The sequence below is a fragment of the Gossypium raimondii genome, unplaced genomic scaffold, assembly GCF_025698545.1.
Source record: "Gossypium raimondii isolate GPD5lz unplaced genomic scaffold, ASM2569854v1 Contig00185, whole genome shotgun sequence".
Lineage (NCBI taxonomy): Eukaryota > Viridiplantae > Streptophyta > Magnoliopsida > Malvales > Malvaceae > Gossypium > Gossypium raimondii.
The window spans coordinates 450-6,378 of record NW_026291344.1 but is presented as its reverse complement, the minus strand read 5'-3'; the positions used below and the strand labels follow the sequence as shown (position 1 = coordinate 6,378).

General features: G+C 55.1%; 2 pseudogenes; both read left to right on the top strand.

Annotated features, from left to right (window-relative positions):
* The first annotated feature begins 959 nt into the window (after nt 1-959).
* Nucleotides 960-1,112, top strand: LOC128037040 (5.8S ribosomal RNA; annotated as a pseudogene).
* A 223-nt stretch (nt 1,113-1,335) lies between these two features.
* Nucleotides 1,336-4,575, top strand: LOC128037042 (28S ribosomal RNA; annotated as a pseudogene).
* Nucleotides 4,576-5,929: the final 1,354 nt, after the last annotated feature.

The window sequence follows — 5,929 nt, the reverse complement described above, 5'->3', positions numbered from 1 at the left end:
GGGAGTATGGTCGCAAGGTCAAACTTAAAGGAATTGACTAAGGGCACCATCAGAGGGAGCTCATGGCTTAATTTGACTCAACACGGGAAACTTACCAGTCCGCATATAGTAAGGATTGACAGATCGAGAGCTCTTTCTTGATTCTATGGGTGGTGGTGCATGGCCGTTTTAGTTGGTGGAGCGATTTGTCCGGTTAATTCCGCTAATCTAACGAGACCTCACCGCTATTCAGCTACACGGAGGTGATCCTCCGTGGCTAGCTTCTTAGAGGGACTATGGCCTTTAGGCCAAGGAAGTTTGAGGCAATAACAGTCCGTGATGCCCTTAGATGTTCTCGGGTCAAGACGCTACAATCGATGTATTCAACGAAGTCTATAGCCTTGGCCGACAGTGCCCGTAATCTTTGAAATTTCATCGTGATGGGGATAGATCATTGCAATTGTTGGTCTTCAACGAGGAATTTTAGTAAGCGCGAGTCATCACCGCTGACTACGCCCCCGCCTTTGTACACACCGCCTGCCGCTTCCTACCGATTGAATGGTCCGTGAAGTGTTCGGATCGCGGCGACGTATGCGTTCACGCCGCGACGTCGCGAGAAGTCCATCCGAACCTTATCATTTAGAGGAAGGAGAAGTCGAATAAGGTTTCCGTGAGGTGAACTCGCGGAAGGATCATTGTCGAAACTCGCCAGCGTAACGACCCGCGAACGAAGTTGCAAACAACACCGGAGGTGGTGCGGTGCATCTCGCCTCGCCACCCCCGTCTCTCGAGAGCGCCGCCTCGCCGCCCCTCCGCCTGGCCGGGTGGGTGAGATGTCGGATCAACTCTTCGAGGCAAAACGAATAAACCCCGCGCGCGAATCGCGCCAAGGAATCAAACGAAAAAGGGCACGTTTTCGCCGCCGCACCGCTCATGTGTTTGCTTCAGTTGATGCCGTTTTGTCGCAAAATATACGTAACGACTCTCGCAACGGATATCTCGCTCTCGTGATCGATGAAGAACGAGCGAAATGCGATACTTGGTGTGAATTGCGTAATCCCGTGAACCATCGAAGTCTTTGAACGCAAGTTGCGCCCAAGCCATTAGGCCGAGGGCACGCCCGCCGGGTGTCACGCATCGTCGCCTCTATCCAACCATGAGCCCTCGAGCCTCGCTGACCGCTGGCGAAATTGGCCTCCCGCGCGCCACAACCACGGTTGGCCTAAATTCGAGTCCTCGACGACATCATCGCCGCGACGACGGTGGTAATGCCGTAAGCAACCTCGTCGAGTCGCGGCGCGTCTGGCCGATCGAGACCCTTGAACCCTTTCGCATCGCAAGGACGGTGCTCGATCGCGACCCTGTGTCAAAGTGATTACCCGCCGAAGTTTAAGCATATCAATAAGCGGAGGAAAAGAAACTTACCAGATTCCCTAGTAACGGCGAGCGAACCGAAAAGCCTGCTTGAGAATCGGCCGCCATCGGCGTCCGAATTGTAGTCCGGAGAAGCGCCTCACCGACGGACCGCCCAAGTCCCCGGAAAGGGGCGCCGAGAGGGTGAGAGCCTGCCGCGTTCGGACCTCGCCGCACCACGAGGCGCCGCTTCACGAAGTCGGGTTGTTTGGGAATGCACTTAATCGGGCGGTAAATTCCGGCCCAAGGCTAAATACGGGCGAGAGACCGATAGCGTAACAAGTACCGCGAGGGAAAGATGAAAAGGACTTTGAAAAGAGAGTCAAAGAGTGCTTGAAATTGTCGGAGGGAAGCGGATGGGGCCGCGATGATGCGCCTTGGCCGGATGTGGAACGGCGAGAGCCGGTCCGCCGATCGGCTCGGGCGTGGACCGACGCTGGTCGTGGCGGCGCCAAGCCCGGCCTTTGATACGCCTGCGGAGACGCTGCCGCCGATCGTGGATTCAAAGACGCGCCGCCGGCGCTTTTCGCACTCGCGTTCGGCGCCGGCCGCTGGTTTCTATTCGCCCGCCTTGAAACACGGACCAAGGAGTCTCGACATGTAAGCGAAGTCAACGGCTAGAAAACCCGTAAGGCGCAAGGAAGCCGATTGGCGGATCCTCGCGGTGCACCGCCGACCGACCTTGATCTTCCGAGAAGGGTTCGAGGAGAGCATATGCCGCTCGGGACCCGGAAGATGGTGAACTATGCCTCGAGGGGCGGCCGAGGAAACTCGTGGAGGCCCGCAGCGACATCGACGCAAATCGCTCGTCTGACGGTATAGGGCGAAGACTAATCGAACTGCCTAGTAGCCGGTTCCTCCGGTTTCTCAGATAGCCGGAGCCCTTAGCGAAGTTCTATCGGTAAAGCCAATGATTAGAGGCATCGGGCGCGCAACGCCTCGACCTATTCTCAAACTTTAAATAGGTAGGACGCGCGCCGCTTGCTGAGCCGCCGCCACGGAATCGAGAGCTCCAAGTGGGCCATTTTTGGTAAGCGTAATCGGCGATGCGGATGAACCGAAGTCGGGTTACGGTGCTCAATCGCTAAACCTAGAACCCACAAAGGGTGTTGGTCGATTAAGACAAAGCAGGACGGTGGTCATGGAAGTCGAACCGCTAAGGAGTGTGTAACAACTCACCGCCAATCAACTAGCCCCGAAATGGATGGCGCTTAAGCCGCCGACCTATACCCGCCGCCGGGCAAGGGCCAGCCCCGATGAGTAGGAGGGCGCGGCGGTCGCCAAGAAACCCGGGCGCGAGCCCGGGCGAGCGGCCGCTTGCAGATCTTGGTGGTAGTAGCAAATATTCAAATGAGAACTTTGAAGGTCAAGAGGGGAAAGGTTCCATGAACGGCACTTGCACATGGGTTAGTCGATCCTAAGAGACGGGAAGCTCGTCCGACAACAAGGCCCAACATGAAGCTTCGAAGGGAATCGTTAAAATTCTCGAACCGACGCGGCGGCCGACGGCAACGTTAGGGAGTCCGAGACGCCGGCGGGGCCTCGAAGAGTTATCTTTTCGCTTAACTACCGCCCACTCGAAACGGCCACCGGAGGTAGGGTCCAATGGTCGGAAGAGCACCGCACGTCATGCAGGTGTCCGGCAGCCGGCGCCCTTGAAAATCCGGAGGACCGAAAAGCCGCCCGCGCCGGCCGCATTTCATAACCGCATCAGTTCCAAGGTGAACAAACCGTCAATGGAACAATGTAGGCAAGGGAAGTCGGCAAATGGATCCAGAACCTCGAAAAGGATTGGCTCGAGGGTCGGGCACGGGTCCCAGGCCCCAACCTGCTTACCGCCGGCCAAGATCGCCGAAGCCGCCTCATGGCGAGAGCGGGTCGCCGCGGTTTCCCGGGATTTGATCGAACGGCTCTGGGGCCTTCCCATGCATTTAACAATGACTCAGAATCGGTACGACAAGGGGAATCCGATCGCTTAATTAAAACAAAGCATTGCGATGGTCTCGCGATGCTCACGCAATGTGATTTCGCCAAAGGCTCAATGTCAAAGTGAAGAAATTCAACCAAGCGCGGTAAACGGCGGAGTAACTATGACTCTCTTAGTAGCCAAATGCCTCGCCATCTAATTAGTGACGCGCATGAATGGATTAACGAGATTCCCACCGCCCCTCGCTTACTATCCAATAAACCACGCCCAAGGAACGGCTTAAGTGTAATCACGGGAAAGAAGACCCTCGTTGAGCTTGACTCTAGTCCGACTTTGTGAAATGACTTGAGAGGTGTAGGATAAGTGGAGCTCTCGCTAAATTGAAATACCACTACTTTTAACGTTATTTTACTTATTCCGCGAATCGGAGATGGGCACGCCCTCTTTTTGACCCAAGGTCGGCTTCGCCTACCGATCCGCGGAAGACATTGTCGTGGGAGTTTGGTCAAGCACATCCGTTAAAAGATAACGCAGTGTCCTAAGATGAGCTCAACGAGAATGTAAATCTCGTGGAACAAAAGGGTAAAAGCTCGCTTGATTCTCGATTTCCAAAGACGAATACGAACCGTGAAAGCGTGGCCTATCGATCCTTTAGACCTTCTAATTTGAAGCTAGAGGTGTCGTAAAAGTTACCACAGGATAATCGCTTGTGGCGCCAAGCCGCTCATAGCGACGCTGCTTTTTGATCCTTCGATGTCGGCTCTTCCTATCATTGTGAAGCGTAATTCACCAAGTGTTGGATTGTTCACCCACCAATAGGGAACGTGAGCTCGGGTTTAGACCGTCCGTGAGACAAAGTTAGTTTTACCTCACCGATGGCCGCTGCCGCAATAGTAATTCAACCTAGTACGAGAGGAACCGCTGATTCGCACAATTGGTCATCGCGCTTGGTTGAAAAGCCGCGGCGCTGGTTACCGTATACCGGATTATGACCGAACGCCTAAGTCGTAATCCGGCTAGAAGCGACGCACGCGCTTGTCGCCTCGATTGCCGACTCCGCAGAGGGGCCTCCGCCCCAAGGGCACGTGTCGAGGTGCAATGCCACGCGCGACAAGTCGCGGGCGCCTCGAGCGTAATTCCCACCGAGCGGCGGTAGAATCTTTGCGCATTTACTTAAATACGCCGACGGGTATTGTGGTGGCGAGTGGCCTTGCCGCCACGATCCACCGAGATTCACTTTTTGTCGCTCGATTCGCCCCTCCCTATCGCCATCCCATCCCCCTAGTTCTCTGCACGACCTACCCCCGGGTCCCTGTGGGGGACTTGTGTAAGGAGTTAGTTAAACACCGGCCGCGCCGCCTTCGTGGAACATGGCACAACGGGGCCTTTGTCAAAAGGTGCCGCCCCCATCGCAGGACTCCGGACTTGTTCAATTTTCTCCCCATCGTACATCGTACATGTTTCATGGACCCAACATTCGCTTCTTGTATTTGTTTTGGGCCAACAAAGAAAATCTTCGCTAAAAACACTAAGTCACTAAGTGGAATAAAGCGCACAAAAAAATCGCCCCTGCTTTCAGACATGTGGGGAGTTCCCCATCGCCGGCACCTTGGTGCCTCTGACAAAGGGAGCCACGAGCACCATCGACAACCACGCCCTCAAGCAGCGGAAGCTGCTTGCTAAAAAAGTGTCCCTGCTTTGACATATGGAAACTAAAAAAACGTGTCCCTATTTCGCATACATGTATGTCGCCTGCAGCGCATTGACCAAGTTTTTTAGCTCTTTAGGGGAAGAGACATTGAGCGAAAGCAGGGTTATCCAGGCAATGCTCACGCCCATCGCATGCCCGCCGCCGCAGTGCCCCCCACCACCGGTTAGGTTCCCATGGTGTTCGACGATCCATCCCACGAGGTATCCCTAATATACGAAGTCATCATGGGTGAGTCTTGTGCCGTCCCTCCCCAATACCAAAGGTAGAATTCAAATATCATTATATGTTCTGCACCCAACAATGAATGAGTTGTCCCGGCCCTCCCCAATCCAAGGGTAGAATTGGATAGCCAACAATGGATGAATCCTCCCGGCCCCTCCCTTTCGCAACAAGAGCCTCCAAAGACCTTGGTGGCTCTGGATGTGTGGAGCCTCGCACACCATCCAGAACCTTGATGCTTGGATGTGCGGGAGCCTCGAGCACCATCGGCACCTTGGTGCATGGATGTGCGGGAGCATCGGACACCATCGGCAAATTATGCCCTTGGTTGTGGGAAGCCTCGAGACCATCGGCACCTCTGCTATGATGTACGGAGCCCTGACACCGCCTGCAACCTAGGCCCTTGGTCGCAAGGGAGCCTCGAGCACCATCGGCACCTTGGTGCTTGATGTGCGGGAGCCTCGAGCACCATCGGCACCTTGGTGCATGGATGAGCGGGAGCCTTGAGCACCAAAGCTAAAGTTGGGCCCCTCACAGCGTGAGCGCTGCAAAAAAGTGTCCCCATTTCGCATACATGAATGTCACCGTAGCGCATTGACCAAGTTTTTTTAGCTCTTTAGGGGGGAGGTGATATTGAGCGAGCAGGGTTGTCCAGTGCACGCCCACGCCCACCGTGATGC